A 6,075-nucleotide genomic window follows, 5' to 3' on the forward strand; every position below is an offset into this window, starting at 1 on the left:
AAACTTGACCCATTACCTTTCTGATGATAATCAGCAGATATGGTGTTCCGTTAACGCTACCTGTCCAGCGTCTCCTTAGTATGGCTGTAGCTCGTCAGAAGTAGTGGCGAGGCTCTGTTCGACACATATTCACCTCAGTGGAAAATGTTATAATCCCATGGAACTCGGAAGAGCTTTGTTGTCATGTCAGGAACTCCAACAGCACTCCATCAGAACTCAGCAGAACTTGAGTAGACTCTCACCTACTCTACGCTCTCAGAACTCTTAGAACTCCGACAACTCTCCAACTCCGAGTCTCTCTAGACCAGGAAGTACTGACATTTTAAAGACTCTTTCCCGGTTCACTTTTTGGGATTTGTTCATTGGTCAGAAACGACCAGACGGGGTGGGTTTTGTGACGTAAGAGGTTAGAGACAGCGAGAATTGTTATGAGACAGATCATAAATGTTCTCACAGACCGAGAGGGTTTTGTTTTGGCGTGTTTCAGGAAACAGGTGCAAAACATCTCTACTTACGTCTGAGAGGATTCTAAAACATGACAGTTTTAACATAACAACTTGTTTTTCGTTTGACTGTAACCTTGTAAACGCACACACTTGCTCATTCAAAAGCAGAAATCAGAAAAATGCATAATTACTCTGTAACAGCTTTTAACATGAGTTCTAACTGCATGAGAATAAAAATCATTACTCAGTTAATAAAATTGATTAGTTCACTGCAACATCTAAAATGGTTTGAACTAAGACATTTTGATTATCAACATTTGTAATATAGTAATGATAATAAAAAGAGAGTGTTCTTTTCACTTGAATCTTCAAGAAAGAAAGTCTCAGGATGGGTGAACCTGTATTTCTGAGTTCAAATGAAATGAAATGACAGTTCCTGTCCCACAAGGTTCTTAAGGTCAAGATTTTGACCTTAGACTTAGTTTTTGACATGGGCCTAGTCCACTACAATTCGAACCCCCAGCTCTTGCATTGGAGGATGACTGCTCTAACCATTTAGCCACAGCTACAGCCGTCCACCATTATATTAATGAGACACTTGGCTTGCCATATTAGTCGAGGGCCCTCTAGTGGCTGAAAATGGTAGTGTTATTTATTTTTCATGTCAGAATGAATGAAATCGTCAGATCTAAGACAAAAATTGGGTTATAAATATGGGGAAAAAAACAAATGCGTTGCTTCGCTGTATAAGTCGCAGGTATGCTAATTTAAATTTAAAAACTGTAACTTATACAGTGAAAATTATTGTAAAATATAAAGAAAACTACCACCTAAGAGCTAAACTGAAAGGTGAAACCCATAACGGCCATACAGTGGTATCAGAACACTTTTGTGAGTAATATTATATACATAATATTTTACCTTGTCGTGTGTCGGTACCCATGCATGTCTAATATTTTGTATCAAAGCACCTGATATTATTCCTCTGACACTTAGTGTTGACTGTAAACATCAGTTGGCTGAAGACGCAAAAAAGGTTCGACATTCCCATCATGGGCATTTCTTTGGAGAAACATCTAATAAACGCTGCTTTTGTTTTCTTAAGATAAAATGGCCGAGTCACAGTTCAGGCCTGCGAGAGCGCCGATTAAAACTGTCATTATCCTTTTATCCACACGCAGACCTCTATCCATTCCACGGAAATCAATTAAAGCTCCTTGTTTATTTTTCAAGTCGCTAATAGTTTACTAAGTGGCAGGAATGTCACCTAATTGGCCTCTGAAAGATGGAAACCACACATAAACCTGGGTGCTGAGCGTGAAACAGGATCAGCTGCATTAAAGGAAGGAATACAAGAACAAGCTCAGGTTTATTAAACGGTAATAATGTTGCTCAGGCAGGTGATTAAAGCTAAAATAACACAAATACAGATGATGGATGCAGGAAAATATTGGCCTTGTGCAGTTTAATTGTAATTATCAAGCCATCTTTTTGCTTTGGTTCTGATTTTGTGCCTCTCAGGAGGAGAGGAACTGACAGACGGCAGGGCTACGTTTGCATTTTAAAACAAACAAAAAAAAAATCACAGCTCAGAATGGGGAAAGGTCAGAGATGGAAGCAGAAATATCAATGTGTATGCAGAGAGTAACCTTTCCTCTGTGCGTGACATTAGATCATTCTTTGATACTGCAGGCTGGAAGCTTGCAGAGGGGGGAGGAGGGTGCCAGTTCTCCTGAGGAACGGCGCTTATTTCTCAAAATGCCTTCAGCTTCATGCATAATTGACATTCATTGCCTTTTTTTTTTTTTTTGCAAAAGGAGCTATAGTCGGCTTTTCTGTCTGTTTGCAGGTTGATGTGTACGTTCTAATCCCGGGGAGTGCTGAGTAGCGGACGCGCTTCTCTTTCCTCGTCTCCCTCCCCGTGTTCTCACGCCCGCCGGCGTGGATTTTAGTTTCTAAGCACTTCCCATGCAAAAGCAAGGAGCTTGCAGAAAACGTTAAGTCATGTGCAAACAGCTGCAGTTCAGAGCGGCTGCCTAATAAGAGCTCAGCCTGCGAACGTGACAGGAGGCTCACGGAGCACGTGCTCCTTCAGAGCTGCACCAGCGCCAAACGTGACCCGCTTCAACTGGACCACCACCTGCAGGAAACCTAGTTCCAGATTTAGCTTCGTTCCCAGATCAGGGTGTTATCGATCTGATTCAGCAGATAGTGCGTCCAGCATGTCAGGTGTGAAGCTTCCTGTTGGATCTGAAGCCTCAAACTGACAGAAGATCAAACGGTTTTCTTCTGTTCTGCCCGTTCATCAATTCATTTCTCTCCACACATTTTTATCAGTGATGCTTTGTTGTGTCTCATTACTTTATACATTTTTATTATTGACGCTACGACTTTACTCCTCCTGAACGTTTACTCATGTTGTTGAATTTTCAGCCATAAAATCAGGACTAAAAATCAACTGAGGTTCTTTTCATGCTACATGTTAGCATCTTTAAGGTGCTGCGAGTCCTGGACTGGGATCTTTGAGGATCACATCAGTGTATCTGAGGACTCAGACTCTCATGGTCCTTTAAACCTTCATAAGAATACTCTCCACAGTAGATCCTCTCCCTCCATCTCCCAGCATCCTTCTCGATCTCACCAACCCATCCGTCCATCCATCCATCAATCCATCAATCCATCCGTCATCTTTACTCGCTTCTTCCATTTAGGGTCATGGGGGTCACTGGTGCCCGTATCCAACAGTCACTGTGCAAGAAGCGGGGACACCCAGGACAGGTCTCCAGTCCATCACAGGGACACATAAAGACAAACGAGACAAACGACCATCCACTCTCTCACTCACACCTAGGGACAATTTAGAGTTACCAATCAGCCTAACATGCATGTTTTTGGTCTGTGGGAGGAAACTGAAGTACCCAGAGAAAACCCACACATGCACAGCGAGAACATGCAAACACTACCCTGAAAGGTCCTGGGCCGGGATTGGAACCGGTGACCTTCTCGCTGAGAGGCAACAGCTCTATAAACTGCGCCACCGTGCAGATCATTTATCTGGTGGCTCAAAACTCAGCAGCACATTTCGCTGGTTGCTTCATTACGAACGGGAAGACTGTTAATCAGGTCTCTCTTGTAAATGAATCCTCGAGGCTCAATGGGATTTACCTGTCTAAATAAAGGTTGAATGAATGTTCGATGAGATGTCAACCAGTCTCCAACGAATGGGAAGACCGTTTGATGAGATGTCAACTAGTCTCCAACGGTCTCAGTCCAGAGATACGACCTCAAATTTATCTCCATGTTGCTGAACCTGAGCTGTCCCTCTGACTGACTCATTTCTGACCTGGTCTATCTCCATCTCTGCCACCTCTAGCTCCTCTGCCTGTTTCTTATAGAGTTATGGATCAGGTGAGTAGAACAAAAAGCACATGCTTTCTGCCATGTATTGTAACTGCAGTCAGTGCTAAAAACATTTGACTGCAGCCGCCTGTAGCGTGCATGTGCGACTTCACACTTGTGGATTACGTCACACCCTCACAGGGGTTCTACCAAATGTCTCCACCATGAGACCATGATTCAGAAATCTTTGTCGTGGACACGAATGGCCAAACCGCAGCAGAAATGCTCCAGTTTCATTCAGAAAAATGCATGGCATAAACAGGGCCTTCAACTTCTTCAGTGCAGGGAGAACTTCCTGTTAAATTTATTACCATACCACTTTATTTATAAAGCACTTAAAAACAGCAACAAGGCAGCCAAAGTGCAACTATGAATATTAATTCTATCGTCAGACAATAAAAGGGTTTTAACTAAATGATATGTCTCCTCTAAACTGTCATGAGTCCTAAAAACATCAAAGATGAACTCTAAGGAAAGTCCAGATGTTTGGAGTTCCAATGTGGCGAGAAAGGGCTTTGGTTTTGTTTTTTGAAATGTTTCTCGATTCTCCAAACCTGTGTTTGACAATAAAACCTGAACACATCATAATAGAAAAGCTGGGCGTTATTACGCCTGAAACCAGAATCACACCGGACCAGCTGTTTCATATGTTTACACTCTGAAAGTTTCAAAGAAACAACACTCGTTATAAGAGCTAATTAATAAAACCACTGGCTAATCAAACATGACCGTGTCTTCAGGGCCTCAGCTCAGGGATCTGCTGATCTAATCAGAGTCCAGTGTGGTTCTGATTGTGGTCGTGTTCATCCTAATTAAGCACAAAAATAATTGACTACGGCTGGAGATAAAGGTAATTGGCAGGCCTGATTGGGGGAGGGGCAGCGAGGGTTGGGCCTAAGTCATGATGTAAGATCAATGGGGGTGTCCCAATGAGGCCATCTCACAGAGATGGCCTCATTGGGTCATGGGGTTCTGCTGGTTCTGTCACAAATGATTTTAGGAAAGTGGATCTAATGCTGCTGACTCAGCTGTTTGTTCTGTCTCTGGTCCCATTAGAGAAAGAACTTTAGCACTAATCTCATTATCTTATCGCCAATGGCTCTGAACGAAACACAGACAGGGCCACGTTTGGACCACTTTAAACAGAGTCTGACTGCTGCACTCGGGGAGTATCAGCACTTTGATCTGCTAAACTAACAGACAACAACACAAAATAAATGCCTCACATCTATGATGACCTGATTCCACACTTTTGTTGTCATTATTTTACTCTGATCTCTGACTTTATGCTCCAACACTTTCATATCTCTGGTCTCTCATGAGCACCATGGACTTTTAAATCCACAATCTCAAAAGCTGTATTAGTTGCAACATCAGCAAATTTTTGTTTCAGAGTTTGTATTATTGGGTCTAGTCCAACAGAACTTTAGTCTGTCAGAACTGAGGTCACTTCACCGTCTGTGACCATCTGTCAGGGTTTTATTAGTGTTGGTAGATTTAATCCTGGCTCTTATTATCAATTCATCTCACAAGACCCTTGGAGCATGTGGAGGGGCATTAAGTGCATAACAGATTATAAAGGAAGGAGTGAACAATGTCCCAAAGACCCATCTCTGCCTGATGCCCTCAACAAGTTCTATGCACGCTTTGAAGACCCGAACAGACCACCCAGCACCAGACTCACCTCACCACCGGATGAAGAGCATCTCAGCGTGACCTCAGCAGAAGTAAGGAGTACCTTCAGGAGGATTAATCCGCACAAAGCAACTGGCCCAGACAACATCCCCGGAAAAGTGTTGAAGGAATGTGCTGATCAGCTCTGTGAGGTGCTGGCAGACATCTTTAACACCTCAATTACCCTGGAGACAGTTCCCACCTGCCTGAAGACTGCCACCATCATCCCAGTCCCAAAAAGCTCTACAGTGACTGGTCTGAATGACTATCGGCCAGTGGCCCTCACCCCGATAGTTGCTAAATGCTTCGAAAAACTGGTCATGACTCACATCAAAACAACCATCAACATCAACGAGGACCCTCATCAGTACGCATACCGTGAGAACCGATCAACAGAGGATGCAATCTCCTCTGTGGTCCACACTGCACTCAACCACCTGGAGCAGAAAAACTCTTACGTCCGTATGCTCTTTGTGGACTTCACATCCGCCTTCAACACCATGATCCCCCAAACCCTGATGGACAAACTATCCACACTAGGACTAAGCCCCTCCAT

General features: G+C 43.3%; 1 protein-coding gene across 1 annotated transcript in view; it reads right to left on the minus strand.

The window, feature by feature from the left end:
• LOC119408385 (protocadherin-1) overlaps nt 1-6,075 on the minus strand; it is a 204,747-nt gene that overhangs the window by 2,606 nt on the left and 196,066 nt on the right. The gene's annotated exons all lie outside the window — the stretch shown is intronic.

The sequence above is a fragment of the Nematolebias whitei genome, chromosome 4 (genome assembly GCF_014905685.2).
Source record: "Nematolebias whitei isolate Nwh7 chromosome 4, NemWhi1, whole genome shotgun sequence".
Taxonomy (NCBI): Eukaryota; Metazoa; Chordata; class Actinopteri; order Cyprinodontiformes; family Rivulidae; genus Nematolebias; species Nematolebias whitei.